The sequence below is a fragment of the Theobroma cacao genome, chromosome 5, assembly GCF_053813885.1.
Source record: "Theobroma cacao isolate CCN51 chromosome 5, ASM5381388v1, whole genome shotgun sequence".
NCBI lineage: Eukaryota > Viridiplantae > Streptophyta > Magnoliopsida > Malvales > Malvaceae > Theobroma > Theobroma cacao.
Genome location: NC_142643.1, coordinates 41,332,830 through 41,354,485, shown reverse-complemented (window position 1 = coordinate 41,354,485; position 21,656 = coordinate 41,332,830). Strand labels below are relative to the sequence as shown.

The 21,656-nt window shown below is 30.6% G+C and overlaps 1 long non-coding RNA gene and 2 pseudogenes across 2 annotated transcripts; 1 reads left to right on the top strand and 2 right to left on the bottom strand.

The window, feature by feature from the left end:
• Window positions 1-2,733: 2,733 nt before the first annotated feature.
• Window positions 2,734-6,980, bottom strand: LOC18599657 (benzyl alcohol O-benzoyltransferase-like; annotated as a pseudogene). Its single transcript, XR_016026210.1, has 4 exons — window positions 6,397-6,980; window positions 4,981-5,916; window positions 3,341-3,406; window positions 2,734-3,200 (listed from the first exon to the last, which is right to left on the bottom strand). The product of XR_016026210.1 is annotated as a benzyl alcohol O-benzoyltransferase-like (transcript).
• Window positions 6,981-7,854: 874 nt separating this feature from the next.
• On the top strand, window positions 7,855-10,027 carry LOC108662275 (uncharacterized). Its single transcript, XR_001928126.2, has 3 exons — window positions 7,855-8,410; window positions 8,508-8,594; window positions 9,819-10,027. It is a non-coding gene; the product is annotated as an uncharacterized LOC108662275 (long non-coding RNA).
• A 5,054-nt stretch (window positions 10,028-15,081) lies between these two features.
• Window positions 15,082-19,029, bottom strand: LOC18599656 (benzyl alcohol O-benzoyltransferase-like; annotated as a pseudogene).
• Window positions 19,030-21,656: the final 2,627 nt, after the last annotated feature.

The following is a 21,656-nucleotide window of genomic DNA, read 5'->3' as shown; positions in this document are numbered from 1 at the left end:
CTAAGCAAACAAGGTTTGCTCCAACAAGGGAGATGATCTCACATCATTAGCTCAGACTTTTAGGTTTCCAGTGATGTCCAATATATATGTGTAAACCCCTTTATGTACTCCTCATGAGCTAAAAGGTTTGCCTTGTCTATCGACATCAAGTTTGAGCAGCTAATTTATGGCCCAACTAGGGGTTAAACTTCGATGGGACAAGTTATAATAATTAAATAAATCAAATATACCCCAAATTATAATTAAAATCTGGTCATTAGCTATTAAATATAGTATGCTTAAGAAGATTAAAATTAATTGTGATAATTATATATTGTGAACTAACAATTGAAATTTGACTTAAGCATTGTTTCCTCTCCTATATCTACGGGGGCTAATATATATCAAGGTTCAAATCCTATTCGGCCAATCTCTTCTTAATAGTTGTTAAAATATTTCAAAACAAGCTCATGAATCCAAATTTAAATTAATTAGTGTTAAATAGTTATTAATTAGTCAGGTAAGGCCACCCAAGCAAAGCCTTTAGGTCCCAAATTTAGAGACGTCTCATATTTTTATAATAATAATATAATTAATTAAATTAAAAATATATAAAAATTAAGATAATCAATAAAATATTTAACTATCCTTTCATATTTAATAAATATTTATTTTTTCTCAGTTCCACATCCTTATTAATTCTCAACTAATTAACTCATTTTCTATTAAAAATATATAAAAGACTAAAAATAAAAAATCATTAATAAAATAACATATTCTCTCACTTCTTTAATTATGTGCTTAATAAATTTTAATTTTTTATCATTTTTCAATTCCTAAAATACTCTTAATTCTCAACTATTTCTCTTATTTCCAATCAACTAACGATAATATGTATTTAATGATCTCCAACAGCTATTTTTTCTCACTTATTTTTTTTTTATTTTCAATCAATTAACGGTAAAATGTATTTAATAATTTCCAATTGTTATTTTATTTCCTATCTATAAAACCAATTACTTTTTTTTTAATTTATTATATCAACTTTTAAATTTTTCTTCCCTCATTTGCTCTTTCTTTCTTTCTTTAACTTCAATTTTTCTTCAAAAAATACGTAAGAAGTCTGTTATGCTATTATCTTTATAAAGCCGTAAATCTCATTTACAATTTGCAACAAGCATTCAACAATTAGGTACTATTATTTTAATCTTTGTAGATTTTTTTACTTAATTTAGAATTTATATTATATTGTTATATTGTATTTATTTTATGTGATAGTTAATTTATTTGAATTAAATATTTTGTTTGTTGATTTTATATTAGCCATTAAAAAATATAAAATAATTATAATAATTAAATATTTTTGGCTCTTCACAATAAATATTTAAATATGTCAAATCAAAAATATGAATTTGGTTATTCAAAGTTAATTTTTTTTTAATTTCAATAAAAAAGACCTCATTTAAATATTTTGCTTTAGACCTTTAAAGTTATTAAGTTGTCCCTAGTTAAATGTTAGATTTTCTTGTAAAATTAAAGCGTGAATTTACATTTTTTTGTATTTTACTAAAATTGGGTTAACTTAATTTGGTCTTAATAAAGAAACAATATTATAATTCATAATATGATCTAATAAAATTATCTAGACTCTAATGTTACATCTGGTTTAAAAGTGTAGACTTGTGTAAGAAACTTTAAATCTTATAAAAGGTTGGGCTAAGGACTCACTATATAAAGATAAGATTAAGATTAAGATTAAGATTTTTACTTATTGAAGTGTTAATAGATCAAGGAAGAGGAAGATCTTAATGCCTTGAGATTCAACCATTAATTTGGTCAATATTATTTTCACTGTCAAATTATGTATCAACAATCATATACATTTTCAATTATTTAATGCAATTATATCTTGGGTGTACTTAATTGATAACTAAAACCTTATAAAGTGATATTTTCAATGTAACAACTTTATTTGGTGACAATGATAAAGAAATAACAACTTAATATCTCATAGTAAAGTTATGTAATATAAACGGGTATGATTTTGAAGCTCTACATCCACTGCACATTTTTATATTTTTTATCTTAAGAAATCTGATTCCATTCAACAATATTCATGGACATTTCTAATCTCGTCCTTCTTTCAAAATTGAAGTGTTAATTTTGTCTCTAGTGATAATTAAATGAGACAAAGATAAGCTGTAAGTCGTAAAACATGAACAGAATGGAGTAATTAATTTTCTTATGAAAATTGGTTTTCTTTCTCTATTTATTTATTATTTTTTTGGAGTGATATTTATTTATTATGTTTTTGTTGTTTGCTCTTAAAAGTGTGAAAAAGAAAATATTTTTGTTGGGCAAATACGAAGACTAAACTAACATTTTAAGCTTTATGCTTGCAGTCTGAAAAAAACGACAAATGTTTTGCACATGGACTCAACATTAGTCCAACATTGGCATCAGTGTATATATATATATATAATAACAGAACTAGAATTTTATGTTTAAAAGAACGAAAATAAGAAATTATATATACATATTGTCATTCATAAATGAGACAAATGTTTTTGAATCAAAATGAAACAACTTGGCAGTATCGTGTAGTATAGAAATAGATTTTGGTGATCTGGTATTAATTATTAGATGGTGAGATGGACCCAACAGTAATGTTTTGGAGTAAAAAGTCACGACGAATAACATATTCGGAGTACTTCCAGTCCACCAATAACCATGGTTTGCAACTTCGACTGTAATCCTTTTTGTTCCAAGAATGCATATTAGACCCAGCTGATCTTTTAATGCGATTCAATAATGAACGTTTCCCTTCTCATTTTCGGTCAGTTAGAAATGCTCTGAATTTTTCAATACAAAATGAGAATTGAGCCAAAAAGAACAAAGGAAAAATGATTTTTACAATAACCTTTTCAAAGTTTAATTTTTCAATAAAATTACAACATGAAACCAAAACTTACTCAACCTGAAATATCGGTGAGAGCCACATGGTGTGCACTTCCTGATAACAAAAATGGCATTGCAGAGAAACTGCTAGAAAGAAAAGAGAGAGACGAAGACTTACATATTGACTCAATTATTGGACTATGTAACTGATCATAGTAATAAATGTTAAGTGATTTATTTTCATATATGAAAGATCCTTGTTGTCTTGTCTTTGTCTGGTATTAAGGAATAATTTATTGATGCAGAGTTCAGACCAAGATTAACTGCAAATTGAAAGAACAAGTCAGGACTGGGTGAATAGATAGTTAAGACAATAATAAATCAATTGAAATGAAGGAAACAATAGGGCAAGCAATAGATTTTAGTCAAACAAAATAAAATACAAAAGGTTTATTATGCCAACCAGAATTGAAGAGTCTGCGCAAGTTAATTCGTTGTGCCATCTCAAGAAAAAGACATTGACAGATGCCTGAAATTATAATGGAAGTTTCTTAAGTCTTCAGTTATTTATCTTTGACTCGTGACAGCTATATAAAAATTAACTAGTACCAAATATAGTATATTACAACGAGTGTATTAGGAAAAAACATGCAAGAAAGTCAAGAATGCATTTGGTAGCTACACTAAAATATAGTATATTGCAACGAATTTATTAGGGAAAAAAATAGAAGAAAGCCAAGAATGCATTAGGTAGCTAAACTAGGATATAGTATATTTCAACGAATGCATTAGGGGAAAACATTGGAAGAAAGCCAATAATTCATTAGGTAGCCGCACTAAGTTATAGTCTATTACGACAAATGCATTAGGGGAAAAATTGGAAGAAAGCCAAGAATGCATTAGGTAGCTGCACATACTAAAATATTAGGTAGTTGCACTAAGTTATAGTATATTACAACGAATGCATTAGGGGAAAAATTGGAAAAAAGCCAAGAATGTATTAGGTAGCTGCAATAAAATATAGTATATTACAACAAATGCATTAGGGGAAAAGATGGAACAAGGCCAAGAATGCATTAGGTAGCTGTACATACTAAAATATTAGGTAGCTGCACTAAATTATAGTATATTACAACGAATGCATTAGGTGAAAAATTGGAAGAAAGCCAAGAATGCATTAGGTAGCTACCCATACTAAAATATTAGGTAGCTGCACTAAATTATAGTATATTACAACGAATGCATTGGGTGAAAAATTGGAAGAAAGCCAAGAATGCATTAGGTAGCTGCCCATACTAAAATATTACGTAGCTGCACTAAATTATAGTATATTACACCTTGTCCGCAAGAAATTCGTATGAACTAAAAAAACGACAAAACCAGGGCTGGTCCCTTGGGTTAAGCCACCCAAGCAAGGGCTTTAGACCCCAATTCTTATAATTTTATAATATAATTTATTATATTAAAAATATAAAAATAAAAAATAATTAATAAAATTATCTGTTTTCTCACTTTTTTAATTGTGTGTCTAATAAATCTCAATTTTTTATCACTTTCTAATTTCTAGAATACTATATTATTTTCAATCAACTAACGGTCATATATATTTAATAATCTCCAACAACTATTTTTTCTCACTTATATCTCTTATTTTCAATCAACATATTTAATGATTTCTAACAACTATTTTTTCTCCTATATATAAAATCAATTATTTATTTTTCAATGTATAATATCTACTTTTGAATTCTTTTTTTTCATTTGCTCTTTCTTCCTTCTTCCTTTAACTTCAATTTTTTTCTAAAGAATACATAAGAAATTTGTTATGTTATTATCTTATAAAGTCATGAACCTCATTTACAGTTTGCAATAAGTATTCAACAATTAAGTACTATTGTGTAATATTTATAGACTTTTTTTTTAATTTTTAATTTATATTATATTGTTATATTACTTTTATTTTATGTGATACTTGATTTATTTGAATTAAAAATTTTGATTGTTGATTTTGTATTAGTCATTTAAAAAATATAAAAATTTTGCATATCAAAAAGTTAAAAAAATAAAAATTTAATAATTTTTTTAATTTCAATAAAAAAATACCTCATTAAATATTTGTTTTAGGACTTTAAATTTTGCATCTCAAAATTTCATTCTCAGCTCCAACCGCTGCCTCGTTGTTGGACAAAATCCCATCTAGTTCCTTAACAAAGCTTTCCATTACTGGGGCTGGCAAGCAAACTGGCACCACAATCCCACCCTCTCCTTCCTTATTCTTGGATGGTATATAAAAGCTTATTCTATCCCCACCATAGGCTGGTTCACCAAACTCCGCCTCACCCATCCAAAATCAACCTCTCTGAACTTGGCACGTGTTAAATCTGACACCATGAAGCACCGAACTGTGTTAACATTTGGCCGACCTCTTATCACCATCAAATCAGCCGTCGATTTCATGTACTCTTCCGTTATCTTTCCCTTGGCCTGTCTCACTAGCTCTATTGCGTATTCCATTGGATTTTGGCATAGTTGTCCTGCAGTAGTTAGAGCCACCGGGTAACCGAGTGCGTTCCCGTAAAATCCTGACGGCAAGGGAGGATTAAACTTGGACCGTCCATTGACAATGCAGATGAAGCGAACATCGTCATTAGGGCCAAGTTTCAAGGCTTTTGTACGACAACGCCATAAGCATGCAGCTACGATATCGAACGTTGAACAACGGAGGTTGTGAGGGACAAATCTACGAAGAGCTGAAATTTGAGTTGGTCCAAAGAAAAAAGAGCGATGAAGCAGGTTGTCTGGCATTTCTATGCCATTTGTGAGAGTGGCATTGTCGTACTCGTCGTGGACACATGTTATAAGCGGTGAGTGTCGAGCATTCAAGAGGTGCCTTTCCCAAACCGGTGGGGTTGAGGGAGCAAGTGCACCTCGTGCCATTTCCCCCATGGCACACATGAATTGGCTTTGCCCAACCGCGTCGTTCATGGTGTGTTTAAACCGGTGGGCCAAGATGAAACCACCACATTTCAAGCGGGTCACCTGTTTAACCAAAGTCACTTTAATCTTTTATATTTGTCGTATTAAATATATATATATATATGAGAAAGTACTTTTGTTTTATTTTTTGTATGAAATTTATTTATAAGTATCCTTGTAACATATGTTATTACATTTAAATTTTAAAGCTTTTATTATAATATAAACTTAAATTGATGCTCACTAAATATAAATCTTCGTCTTTGAGTTTATATCTATTAAAATCATTAGTTAAAAACATTAATTTAAATTTTTAAGTACATAATTAACTTAGTTACTGTTTAGAAATTTTTTTAATGATATCTAATAAGTGATCACAACAGTAATAAAAGTCCAGGTCTACATGTGACGAAATTTCATTTAACCTACCTCTCAATCCTTATATAAAATTAATTGAAAATTGCATCTTAATTTGAATATAGTTAATAAAAGGTTGAATCTTGAAATTAAAAAAAATATATAGTTACTTTGTAAAATGTATACCTGAATTTGCAGCAATGGGCAATTTAATATTTCGGTGGCGCCAGGGACCTCATAAAGAAGCTCCTTATAACATGGGAATGGAGGGTGTAGTGAATCACCAAATTGATCAAGTGTAACATCAGCGTCAGCCTAAATAATCAGCACACCTTCTCTGGTGCAATCCACCACAAGCTTGCGGTTTGTCCCTTCCCTTAGTCTACCAGCATATGGATAATAAAACACTAGGGCTTTGGAAAGTGCCTCCTTTGTAATACAAGCGGGGTCCTTCCCTTGCATGGAGGGTTTGAACCGATAAAAATGGAGCCCTCGAATTTGGAACCGGTGACCCTCTTGGTCATCGATGTCCGACAGTAATTTACACTCACGAGGGGTAGGCTTAGCCGGGACCACTAGCTCGGGTTCATGCCTTCGGACTGTAAATACTAGAGAAGTGGGTGGTAGCAGTGCCATGGCAAAAAATGATGAAAAGGCTAAATGAGAAGATTAAATGGAGACTTCTACTTCGTATTTCATTCACTATGTTGTTCTCGTATTTATAGGTGAATTTTTGTTTTAATTTTTTGTTGCTCAGCCATTTGTCGGTGAACAACTACAATCAGATTTATGAAATATATACGGAAGTGGCTTAATTAGATCTGGAGAATCATTTGCCACCAAGTGTTATAAGGACCACCTAATAAACTGGATAAAATGATGTCCAATCTAGTTTGTAACACCGCGTATCTTCATTTAGTCGTCAATAAAATCCTATTGATAAAGTAAAGGGTCGCTTGATATAAATTTAAGTGTCAAAGAGCGATTATGGACGAAAAGAATATTTTAAAATAAAATAATATTAAAATATTAATATTTTATTAATTATAAAAATTAGTATGGAAGAAGGGTTTATGACTAATTTAAGTGAAGGAGAAGAAGTAAGAAAGAAATTTAGAGAAAAACGATGGTAATTGTATCCGCGTGATTTTATTAAGTGACGTTAGCGGTAAGTAAATATTTAAATATTATGGTGACATCGTGTTAAAATGTGACTTTAATATTTTAATTATTAACGTGTAAGAGAAGAAAGATAGAAAGAAATTAAAATTTTTATATGTGTAAGAAGTATTAAATTTTAAAATATAAAAATTACAAAATTATGTACAAATGTGTTAATTGAAGTTAAAAAAATGTGACAAATAAAATAATTAGACAGTAATCATGTGAAATAAAAGAGTTAAAATATATTTTATTTTAAGGCATGTGAAGTAATAGGGGCCGGTCAAAGTGAAAGGGAAAAAAAAAAGGAAAAGATGAGGAGGCCGGTCAATGAAACTATGAAGGGAGAAAAGGAATAGAAAAAAAAAAAAAAAAGAGAAAAAGAAGACCAGCTTGGGCAGCCGCTCATGTGGTCAATTAAAAAGTCAAATAAATATTTTTTTTAGTCATGAATGATGGTAGGGGCCGGCAAGTAAGGTGTAAAAGAGAGAAAGAAGAAAAAAATGAGAGGAAGACATTGGCAATGAGTTGTCACGTCCGCCCCCCTTCACGTGAAACCGTTGAAATTCATTCTCTTTTTCCTTCCTGCCATCAGCTTTCATGGAGAAATAAAGAGAGAAGGAAGGCCGGCCAAAACTGAAAAGAAAAGAAAGAAGAAGGGAGAAAGAAAGGAAGGCAAAAGAGAGAAAGAGAGGGCTGGAAGAGAGAGCTGAAAAATGGCAGCTGCTGCCGTTTAGAGGAGTAAAGAGAGAGGCTTTGTGCTGCAAATTTTGAGAGGGAAAAAGAAAGAGTTTTGCTGCCAATTTTGAGAGGAAAAAGGGAGCTGGTTTGCTGCCATTTTAAGGAGGAAAAGGGAGCTGAATTGCTGCGATTTTAAGGAGGAAGAAGGGGCCGAATTGCTGCCGGTTTTGAGGAAGAAATGAGGGAATTGTTGCCGGTTTTGAGAGGAAGAAATGGAGGAAATTGCTGCAGGTTTTGAGAGGAAGAAAGGAGGGAATATCTGCCGGCATAAAAGAGAAGAAAGGAGAAGGAAAGAAAGGTAATGGAAGCATAAAAATAAAATAAAATAATATATATATTTAAGTGGATTTCAATATTTAAGAATAATAAGTAAAGGTGGTGTTTTGTGATGACAGGTCGAAGAAAATAACGAACGATTGGTAAGAAAGAATAGTTAGATACGTCTTTCAACTGATAGCGACGTAATATCTTGCTATTGTAAGGTAAGTAGGAGGTATCGATTTTAAAATTTTTGTATTTATATATATATATATATATATATATATACGTATAGTTCACTTTAAGCGTAAAATTTGTGGCTAGCATGAGCTGTTAGAAATCTTAGAAAATTATGAATGTAAATTATTTTTAAAAATTGTTTTGGATATATATACGTAAAGTGTTTTGAAAACTGGAAATCAAGCTTTTCTTTTTGTTTTGCATCAAAAATTTGTGCTTTATATTTTTGTGTGATGTGCATAGATAAATGCATTTGCTAAATGATTTTTATGTAAGCTTTTGAGAGTCGGTTTTAGTCCGATTTTTATTCAAGTATTTACATCATGACAATTAATGTGAAAAACAATTTATCGGGTTACCAAACTTTGATTTTGAATGATTTAAGGAAAAAGGTCTTGAGAAACTGGATGCGGTTTTGAAACATGTTTTGACAAACCGAGAGCGTCAAGAGTAGGTCGGGCGTCACTTTGGTTAAATGTGACTCTCGTGCACGAGTGAGCTCTAGCTAGAGAATCTTTGGGTCACTAACGGGTGGTTAGGTGTGACGGGGGTCACGGCCTGTGATATATGTATGCGTGGTTAGGCCACCAGTGATACGCGATTGCGACCACTTGATTATCCGATGTCGGTCAACATCATTGAGACTATCATGGCATGTGAGAATCTGATGGAAGCGATGCTCTCGAATTGTTTGTACGTGGAAGTGGGTCCACGTGTTGATATTATACTTTCTTACTTGAGAGCCTCGTGAGTTTTCGACGCGATTCTTTTGCCGGTGGAAAGTCAAGATTTTTCTGCAGCTCCCCTTGTTTTTAATGAAAGCTTTTAAATTCTTACGCAATGATTACGAGAAGGTTTATGTGGTTGATCAAGTTGTTTTTTTTACATGTCATGCGTTTGGGAGCATGCATAGCTTTATATTAATATTCATATATTGACGATAAATCATATTTTCGATGATTTAACACTGAGTTGGTACTCTTGTTTTCAACATCATTTTGCCAAATTAAATATTGCATTGTGATTTTACAGCATCATATCTATAAGGCACAAACCTCCCTTTCAATTAAATTTGTTTTTGATAATCCTGTATTTTAAAATTCAAATTATCTGTTGTTTGCTTATTTTCCATCTACGTCCTACTCACGGAGTCGATGATCACTGAGTTTGAGACACTCACACCCTTTTATTTTCCTTTTTGCAGATAGGGATTAGCCTAGCGTGTAATCATCAGCGCGTACGGTCCACCTCAGATAGGTAAAGGCATCTCATAGCCCTCCACTCTGAGTCACTCCGCTACCTAGGATTGTGTCATAAAGAAATTGTTAGATGTTGTAAAGTGTTTTTAACTCATGGACATGTATTGTGCAAAGACTTTGTGATGATATTTAATTGTTATTATTTAGAATGGAGTAAACAGTAGTACATTTATTATTATTCGCTTACGTACGTGAATGTATATTTAATGAATCTAATGAAAATCTCAAATGAAGTTTGTTCGGGATTTGACGAGATTTTTCGGAGGTTTCGAACGCTGATAGCGACATAGGAGGAGTCATTACATAGTTGACATTATTATTACAATTATTATATGGATTACAAGGTGCGCTTCTACAGTAAATGGAAGAAAAAACATTAATCTGTCACCTTCCCGAAAAAAGTAAAAAATTACAAAAAGTTAAATTTAGTCAGACAAAGTTCCACAGTAAATGAAAAGAAAGATTAATTTGTCACGTTCCAAAAAAACATCACAAAAAGTTAAATTTAGTCAGACAAAGTAAAACAAGATAATTCAAGTCATTCTGAGCCATAAAATGTTTTAGAATAAAAGGCCCAAAGAAAGCAAACCCAAACCGAAACAAATTCTTCCCCATAATACGCTAAAGATAATATAATCTTAGTCTCTAACCAATAACAAAAATATAATTGCAATTCCAATTGACTTAAACAAAACTAACAGCACCATATCGGTCAATTCTGTGTTTAGTCTGTACTCTACCAAAAAGTTAAATTTAATTTTTTTTATTATAATTCATATAAATCGAATTTTATATTTTTAAAATTTAATAATGTCAATCGATGGTTAACTATTAAAACTCATTTGTTAAAGTTACAGGTATGATATTGATGAAATTAACATGAAAATTTTTGAATTGATATAACATTAGTTAACTCTGACATTGCAAAATCTAACTGTGAAAACCTATTTTTCTCCTCTTCCTCTCACAAGACCAACGGCTGCCTCCCTTTCTCTCTCTAAACCCAAAATCTGATAGTCGTTCACCGTCGTCCGATGTCTGTCACCGATCATCTATGTAAATGTTAAACACAAATATTAAGTCTCAAATCATATGAAACAAAATAAGTTAAGGATGTCTTCCAAGTGCATTGCACATGGTCTCGACAATCCCAGACAAAGTTCCACCAAATAGAAAATGAGAGGAACTTTTTGTACGCCGGTCTTCAAGCCATTAATACAGTATTCCACGCGCATTGACATCACTCATCATTTTATTCAAGAATATCTTTCTCGATAACACTTGAACCACTTGTGTACATTTTGAATCATTGATTTGGAACACAATTCACTGGTCCTACTCACTTGCAAAGACCCTACATTACCCAAATTGAAAAGCTGTTTTGCTACATTACCCTCGGGTTCCTACTTACTATCCAGTATCCAATGCCGACAACCAGCTTTGTCCAAATATTTTCACTTGTTCACTTGTTTCAATGCCTTCTATTTCAAGTTCATCAATCCTACGAAAATAAGGTGGAAATAAGGGAGCAATAAAGGACTAAAACCCACAGCATTCGGGGATCTTGTTTAGGTGAACATCGACCTAGTTTTTCTTGGCCAACAACTTTAATTTGCTCTTATAGAAAGACAACGTCGAAAGTAGTAGTGATGACGGCTTAGGGCCAAGAAAGAAGAAAGAAGAGAGGAAGGAAAGGAAAGGGAAAAGAGGGAAGGTGAACCAATTCAAAGGAAGAGGAGAGTGTGTGGAAGGAAAAATTGAAGTCGGTGGCTAGACAACTTCAAAACAAACAATATTACTGCCCCGGTCCCAAAGAAAGATCAACTTCACATTATAAGCAATAGAAAAATTAATGCCCAAACAGCATAAAACAAATCTTCAAGATATTTTTATACATCCAGATAAATCTTTTTGACGCCATGACCCCATCTTATCGTTCAACGTCACATTATAAGTTTACATGTTTTGTTATATTTATTTTTTGTTTTATGTGTCGTCATGCTATTTTTGTATCATTTCTCATCACGTCGTTTCTGTATCGGATTTCATCATGTCATTCTTTATCTTATAATTTATCACCATTCTGTATATTGTGTTTCGTCACATGATCCTTTAAACCAAAGGTTCTTCTTATCTGGAACAATGGGGTTCTGATATTTATAATAGGTACTTGATATTGGTGGAGATATGGGACTCCCAACATCTCTCTTGTTCCAAGATTTTTACCAGATTTTTCTCCCTAATTTAATCTTTCCATAAGAAAAAATAAAATTATTTTGGTGTTTGATGGTGAGGTTTGGTACTGACGTCGTTAGAGGGATGGTGATTGAGTAGGAATTTGGAGTTGTAGGAGTTGCAGTGGGCGTGGGAAATGGTGGGTTCTGAGGAGCTAATTAGGAGGAGGCTGTAACTGGTTTCGTCTGATTTTGGATTTGGTCATGGCAGAGATGAGGGAGACAAATGGGAAGAGGAGCAAAGTGAAGGTTGGTACTGTTCCACCAAGACATTTCTGTTTGTTTTATCTTGGTAGTAATGGCAGTGATAAGCTGAAGAAGAGAAGTGAGAGGAAGGAATGCTGACTACCTTGCTAAGCCATGGTAGTCCATCTTTTTCTTTTTCTTTTTTTTCATTTTTCTATTTATCGATAGTAATTTTGGTGTTTTTTTTTTCTAAATTTACAAATTAAACCTGTTAGGAAAGCCCAAAATGGTTCATTAAACCCAATTAGTTGTTTAGACTTTAAACTTTCAATTAATAAATTAGACCTTAAGTCCAATTAAAATATTAAAACTTGAGACTAAATTAAAACAAGTTCAAATGAAACAAACACTGAATACTTAAAATTGAAAATCAGACTAATTATCAATGATGATTTCATTTGAAATTACTTTTGAAATTCACACTAAAAGATTTAGGACAAAATGAAATGTACACCTTCTCATGACATCAAGCAGACAATCTTAAATTGGTTACCAAAATTCCAATTTCAAAAGTGCTTGGTTGGAGGAATGGAATAGCCATTCCTCCTTTATTCTCATTCTTGATGCATTTTCTGTTATTTAAATTTAATGAAGAATGCATTTTGTCTTTTAATATTAAATATTATTTAATTATAATAAAAGGTTTAATTATCTTCTAATACAAAATATTATTAAATTATAATAAAAATATGTTTGTATTTTGGTGAAAATATTATTTAATTAAAAGTATTTTGATTTTATTACTTAGAATATTTTTATCTTTTAACAAAATAAATTCTTTAATTTTAATAAAGAGTATTTTTATTATTTATCACTTATTCCTTAATTATTCATAAAACTATTCCTGTCAACCAATCATTGAAATAAATCATAACAATAATTTTTATCCTATTTCATTCATTTGAACCAAACTTATATAAAAGTTATTCCTCCCTTATTCTATTCTTACAGAATAATGATTTTATTTTTCCTCTATTCCATTATGCAAATCAATCTCGCATTTGCTTCATAGGATTTGCACTTTAGCAAATCCTTTTTTTTTTGTCACCAATTATATTCTTAAAATACTATTAATCACATCACAAAACAAACTCCTAGCGATACAAGATAATTCCTATGTTGAAAACACTAACAACATCAGCAAACTATTCCTCTAAATATTCAAAACAACACCAAAAAGATCAAATATATAATTACTGAACTTTCCCCTGTAACGAGTTACAGCTCACGAAGAGAGAGGTTAGACCTCCTAAATTCTTCAACTTTTCAACTATCCAATCTTCACTAGAATTAGCAAAACGAACAAGATTCTTGCCGAGACCCCAAATTTCTTTTGCCTCTTCAAAGATCCGATTACTTTTGTTAATAACATCACCATCCAATAAGGTTCCATTCAGCATCTTCAGATCTTCAGCATCTGCTCCTTGAAGCTTATGTTTTCTTCCTCTTTTACTTGTCTGCTTCACTTTCGTTACTTTCCCTCTCAACTTCACTCTGAAGACTAGATTTTTCAATATTCATCTTGGAAAGATGAGAGGAAATGAGGTTTGTTCCAGCTCTTCCCCACAATAGGACACCAAACAATTAGTGGGCTCTTCTGGTTCAAAACACACCGCATGCCCTTTCCTTTCCAGGCCTACATCGGAAATAGACTTGTCACCAACATTTCAATTATTTTTTCATCTTTTTCACCATCTCATTCTCTTTCCTTCTGGCAGCCACCTGTTCCTACTGGCACTACCATTAATGATTCTAGATTTTTCCAAAGCATTCTCCATCACAATCAAGGTCTGCTAATGGTTTCCTATTGTTGGCATCTGGAACGTCTTCATTAAACTCCGGATTACCCTCTTAAAAATTCTTCTCCACCAGCGTATTAGCACAACCTAGTTCAAGTTTTGATCCCACCTGAACATTATCTTCAAACTCCATGATGAAACAAGGACTTTGCAGAGAATCTGTAGTTGAGAAACTGTCATTTGTTTTCTCTAGCTTCATTCACCTATTTATCAACACCATCAAAAAACACAAAACCATCTTCCAGAAGTAATTTATACTCACACAAATCTGATAAATCTTATTGGCAATCAACAAGTCAATGACCTCATCGATCTGTTCCTTCTTATCAGTGAAAATCAACATAACACCATAGCTGAAATTCTTGGATTTTGACGTTTTAGCCTCAAGAGATATTAATTTTCCCCAGACATTGGCAATATTGGAAAAGGAACTATAGTCTCATGCACGAACAAGAACTCCATACACAACTAACCTATTTTTTACTGTATTTGGTAATAAAGTTTTCAGACCACACTTTTTAACTGATTGAGTATTGCTTGTAATGTACTACCTTCTTGAGGGATAGATGTTGCTCTGCCACCCTTTAAAGCCTGTGCATAGGTTTAGGTGGAGCCTGACCCAAAAATGGGTTGTTCAAATAATAAATGCACGAAATTAGAGAAATAGGCTTTAGCCCGGCCAATGAAATTGGTTGAGCTTAAGCCACCTCATCCTTTTTCTTTAATATTATTTTTTTGGTGGGAGAATTTTTTTTTTGCCTCATTTATAAATTGTCATACAATTGTGCAAATTCCATAAAATAAAAATATCAAAAATCGAATACAATTAATGTATATGTATCTTTTCCTTCATTTAAAGGACTGTAAAAATTTTACAGCATTTATCGATCATCGTCCACTCATAACAATTATAAGCATTTAGTGCAACAAAAATTATCGAAATTTTTTCATAAAAGAATTTGAAATTCAAAGATAATTAGTATATGCACCATTTACCTCGTTTAAAGAAACTTAATGAAGTGAGATGTAAGACATGAAGATGAGGATAATTTGCAAAGCAAACAGTTAATAGGAATAACACCATTCTCCTTATGACGCAGTACGCACCCATTACTTCTACAAAGTAGATTGAATGAAAGTGGAATTACTTTGACTAGCAGATGGATGATCCTTTAACATTCTATTCAACTCTTCAACAAATCTTTCCATAGCTGGAGATGGCAAGTAAATTGGCACCACAAGTCCATCTTCCCCTTTCTTACTCCTATGAGGTATTTGAAAGCTTGCCACCACTCCTGTGGCAGGTCCACCGTACATTGCCTTACCCCATCCAAGATCAACATCGGAAAACTTGGCCTGTCTTGCATTCGAAACTAGGTAGGCTCAAACCAATCTAGTGGGTGGCCGACCCTTTGTCACAAAAAAATCCACCTCCGATTTCACATGCTCTTCAGGCACACTTTCTTTGGTTTGCTTCACTAGGGGTTTTGGCATAATTTTCCAGATATTGTCACAACTACAGGGTGCACGATTGCGTTCCCGTAATATCCCTTTGGCAATGGAGGAGTAAACTTGGAGCGTACATTGACAATGCATAGCAAGCGAACTTGTTCATCAGGGTCGAATTGTAAGGCAAGTGTCCGGCAACGCCATAAGCAAGCAATCAAGACTTCAAATGTTGAACAATGGGGAAGATGCGAAGGAACAAATCTACGGATGGCGGACATATGAGAGGGATTGAAGAAAAATGAGCGATGAACCATGTTTTCTAATGGGGCGAAGATTGAACATGATTTTATATCATCTACTTTGTCGAATTCATGGTGCGTACATGTGACTTGTGGAGGAGTTCGACAACTTAGGAGATGCCTTTCCCATACAGGTGGGATTGAAGGAGAGATTGCGCTTTGTGCCATCTCAGCCATAGCGGAAATGAATTGGAATAGGCTAGTGGCATCACTCATAGTGTGGTAGAGTCGAAGGGCAAAGATGATACCACCGCATTTCATCCTAGTAACCTTGCATAAGAAATATTGAATTAATGTTATTTTTATATAGATGTATTATTTTTTTATTTTCTTTTAATAAAAAAAAGATATGCTTAATTAATATTTATACCTATTAATTACCATAAATATTTATGGCCTTAGGTTTGAAAAATTATTAGTTTCCATTTATCTCCATGAAATAAGCAACATCTAAATTTCATAATTTTTGACAGAATAACACTATCCCTAAAATTTCCTAATTGTGGAGAAAAGAACACGAATTTAAAAAAAAAAAAGAAAACAACTCTCATAACTAGTAAAATGACCCCATACTGTTCATGATTTACTTTTTCTTAGAATCTTGATCATAGCTTCGTGTAATAAACAAATTAATACCTAGATCAACAACAATGGGCGATTTAGCATCCCTCTGGGGCTGAGAACATCATAAAGAAGCTGAGCCAAGCAAGGAAATGGTGGCAGAAGTGCTTCACCAAATTGCTCGAGTTTAACATCAGCATCGGCCACAACAAACAACGCGCCTTGACTAGTACAATCAAGGGCGGAGCTAGTCAAATTTTATTGAGGGGACCAAACACAGTTAAATAAGAGTTAAACATTTTAAAAAACTAATATGTTAAATTCAATTAATAATAAAAATATTGATAATAGAAATACGAAACTAAATATAAAACTATAATTTGTAAAATATAAATAGTTAAAAACGATATATAAGATTAATAATTTTTTCTTATATAATCAGAATTATTTAAATACTATATATTCAAGAGAATTTCATTTTAACTAAACATAAAATGTAAAGCATATAAAAAAATATACTCAAGTTAATTTTCTTTTACATAATTAGGATTAATAAAAAAATGATACGTTGATAAAATTTTAAGTAACAATGTAATATTACAACTTATATTTGAGAACTATATACTAATTTATTAATTTTTAAAGATAAAAATTATAAAAAATAAAATTTATGTAACATAAGAAAGAAGAACATGGCAAGTAGAAGGTAGCTACCACATATTACATAACAAAAAAGAAAGAAAAAGAACATGGTTAATGGTTTGTAGAAATTTGAAAAAGAATATTTATAGAAACTTATAATATATGAAAAAATAGAATAAAAATGAAAAAATAAAAAAATATAAACAAAAATAATAATATAAATTATAAAAATTTAAAGTTGAATGAGATAAGTGAAATCATTTTATTATTTTTTTATTTATATTAATCATTAAATAAAATATTATTTTGAGGGAGCAAGTTATAGAATATATAAAAAAATTTAAAAATTTTTATATGTTATGAAAAAAAATTTAAAAGTTTTGGGGGGGCCATCACATAAGGATGCTCCGCCCCTGAGTACAATCCACCCAAGGGTGGAGCGTCCCTTTGTCATGGCCCCTCAAAATTTTTTAAAATTTTTGTATATTATATATTTTTTAATGATTTTTCAAAATAATTTTTTATTGAATAATTAATATAATTAAAAAATAATACAATGATCTTACAAGTCCCATTTAATTTTACTCAAGTTTTTAAATTTTTAAATTTTTTAAGTCTCTTCACTCATTTTTTCCTCTATTTTTTTCTGTCTTTGTATTGTAAAATTATAAAGAAGTAAAGTTTTTATTTAATTTTTTCTATTTACATTATTATTATTTATATTTTTTTATTTTTTTCAATTATATTCTATTTGTTCATATGTTTTAAGTTTCTATAAATTTTCTTTTTTAAATTTCTACGAATCATCAACTATATTCTTTTATTTTTGTCATATAGGTTAAATCTTCTACTTGTCATGTTTTTTTTTTCTGTTTTGTGAATTTTATTTATAATGATTTTAATTTTTAAAAATTAAAAAATTATTGTATATGTAATTCTCAAATATAAATTCTAGTGTTGCATTATTGGTTATTGTTTAAAATTTCACCAATATATTATTTTTTATTAATCTTAATTATATAAAAAAATTATCTTGAGTATATGTTTTTAATGCACTTTACATTTTATATTTAATTGAAAGAAAATTATCTTGAGTATAAGAAGAAATTATTAATTCTGTATATCGTATTTAACTATTTATATTTTATGCATTATAGTTTAATATTTAGCATTATAAACTTAAATACAATAAAATTAGAATATTGGATGTTAACTATAGTAATTTTTTAGTCATTTATATTGAGAAAGACAAGACTCTAAAACAAAATAGATAATAAGTTTTTTACAAATAATTTAATTGTTTATATTAAGAAAGATATCGCCATCGTCGAATAAAACTTTTATATAAAATTATTGTCTATTATAAATCTTTTGATTATTAATGATTAAGTTTAAGATATTAGCTTTAAAAATTTTTAATTTTTATTTTTCTTAACTTTTGGCCTTCCAATAAAAATTGGCTAGCTCCGTCCCTGAATCCACCATAAGCTTGCCGTTTGGCCCTTCCCTTAGCCTACAGCAAATGGCTAGTAAAACACTAGAGTTTTTCCAAGTGCCTCCCAAATAACCTTAGCAGGATCCTTCCCTTGCATGGAAGTATTGTACTGATAAAATTGGATAATCGGGATCTGGATCCGAAGACCCTCTTGGTCATCAATGTCCGATAACAGTTTGAGCTCACGGGGGGTGGGCCTGGCCAGCTTTCACGAGCTCTGGTTCATACCTACGGACGGTGAAGACTAGGGAAGTGGGTTGGGGCACCATGGCAGAAGTGGTTGACATTAAAATCTGCGGTGGGATGGTTGCAGCTATATAATCTTCTTGTACAATTGGCTTTCTTTGCTCCGTATGAGGTCAAGCGTATCTTCACTTGTTGGATGTGTAGTACTGGGAAATCAATCAATTTATAATTGATCCTTTGTCACACGGATTTTGGTATTATTTGGAAGGGCAAATGATGTTAGGGTACCCCAAAAACTTCTTATTAATGTTTTAATTAAAATAATCTATACAAGTAGCTGAACGGTCCTGTCATGTTTGAGTAGGACCATTCCTTTCATTCCTTTTAATTAATTAATTAAAATAACAAATAAAGAAAGAAGATATCTTTATGTTCATATTTAAGTACCTACCTAGCTACACATGTATACATATATACTATACGTTAATTGGTTTTTATCTAATACATGTATATTATTGTAATCAATGCCCTTCTTATTAAAAGGGTTGAACTCCATATTGATCTAAATGTTTCGATATCAAATATTGTTATTTCGTGGTTAAATGAAAATTATATAAAATGATAAATTTCAACCTTATTTTAAATGAAAATAAATATGTTATTTATAAAATTATTATTTCTGGGAAATTTCTGGCATTAGAACATTAGAAGTTTGAGAAGCTGTTTGAAGACGAATGCATGGTAAGAAAAATTGTCGATATGTGCGAAGTTGAAATGGTTTTAATCCTAGAAACCAAACTAGGCGATTATGGCCTTTTGTTGATATACAATGGTTCTCGAGTCATACTGTGGGTAGGTTAGGCTCATTGATGACTACTTGGAACAAGGGCCTATTTGGTTATAGTGATCATAAGGGAGAGTGTTATCCTCGTTCAAGAGAATGGCTTGTTTAACAGGGAAGTGGGTCTAGGTGCCATGGGAGCTTAAACTATAAGGAAAGATGACTAACAACTATAGAAAATTAAAATAGTGCTTGTTATAAGGGAAGTAAGAGTACATTTCTTGTAATATGTCTAATTAAATTATGTTACAATATTCGTTTTACAATAAACTACTATAATGTAACATTGTAATGTAATCACATAATAACCAATGGATGTAATGTGATTGAAGTACAAAACTAATGCAATAAGATTGCATTGCACTTTACAATATGTTTAAAGACATTTTTGCCCTTCAACTTAAAATAAAATATTAGATATTGTCTTAAAAAAAGAAATTAAAGTAAAAAATATAATATAAGAAATTATATTAAGAAATGAAAATAAAATACGACATTAAATACATATTTAAGAGATGATATTATATAAAAAATATTAATTAAAAATAAAAGTATATTAAATTAATATTTTAATACATAGGGGTAATTTTGAAAATTGACACTACATTCCTTACATTTTAATCATTACTTTGTTTATATACCAAACATTATAATGTTATCTTTTATACAATCTCATTTCTTGCAATCACATTGCCTATAATCACATTGTATTGTAACATACCGAATGCCTCATAAGTTAAAGGAAACCAAACATTGCCCTCTTCTTTCTTCAATTCTTTGTAGTGAGAACTACCAAGATTTAAGCAATGGGGTTCAACCTTCAAGAAGCATTTTTTTTTTCACATTTTCTTAATTAAATACCACTTGAACACAATAACTAATTTTTAATCTTGGTTTAAACCTAACTAATTAATTTTTACTAATATATCAATTAAATGAACAAGTAATTAATTAAATTTTTTATTTCGTTGTCATAATTCTTATGAAATTTGAATTTTTATATAGCATTAATTTCTTTTATTAAGATTTTATTTCTGAGAGAGGAAAGATTTGAATAGAAGAATATGCATGTGAAGCCAAATATGTCAAGGCATTTGTAATTCGTAAAAAATAATTTTGATTTATTTATTAATCATCATTTTTTTAGTTAAAAAAATGAATGAAAGAAAATTTCCAAATGTTTAGATGTATAGTTTGTGAAGGAATCTATGTACACACAGCGTGCAAAAGACAAATCATATGTCTAAACCCTAACCACATTAATTACTTTAAATCAAATTAATGGCATTTAATTTATTCACAAATGTCAATGATAACTAGCTTGGGTTTAAATTGAAGTATTTAATTTAATAATAAATATATGTACCACTTGTTCAAAAGTCAATTTTGAATCTTTCTTTTTTGAAAAATTTTACTTCTAAAAAAGAACAAATTTTACATATTAGTCAAACCATATCGGAGCTCATTGTTTATTATTATACCATCATTTATTTTTTTTGGTAATTTAAAATATACAAATTATATGTTTGATAAAGTATTAAAAATTTTCTAAATTATAATATTTTACAAAAAATATTTGACAAAAAAGAAAAATATAGAAAGAAATATTAAGTAAGCATAGAAATTTACTTATCATAATTTTTTAGTAAGAGCATTATTTAAGTTTTTTTAATTATAATAGTATTAAATAATTTATAAATTAATATTAGTACAAAATTTGAATTATTTGCCCTTAAAATTTTATAACTTAAATATATATATTTATCTACAATCATTTAAAAGTAAAAAATAAATATTCATGTACAACGACATGATAACAATCGCGAGTAGAACAAATGTAAATACTATGAAGGCACTAGAGTTACTCAGAAGAAAAAAAAAATTAAGAAGGGAATGAGAAGGGGCAAATTCCGTTCTTTACACTATGTTTGCTAGGAAGGACGGAGATGGAGGGAAGGGAAAAATGTGAGTAAAGCAAAATGGAAGGGAGGAAGTAAAATCATATTTCCTATCTTGTGGTTGGTATGAAAGATGA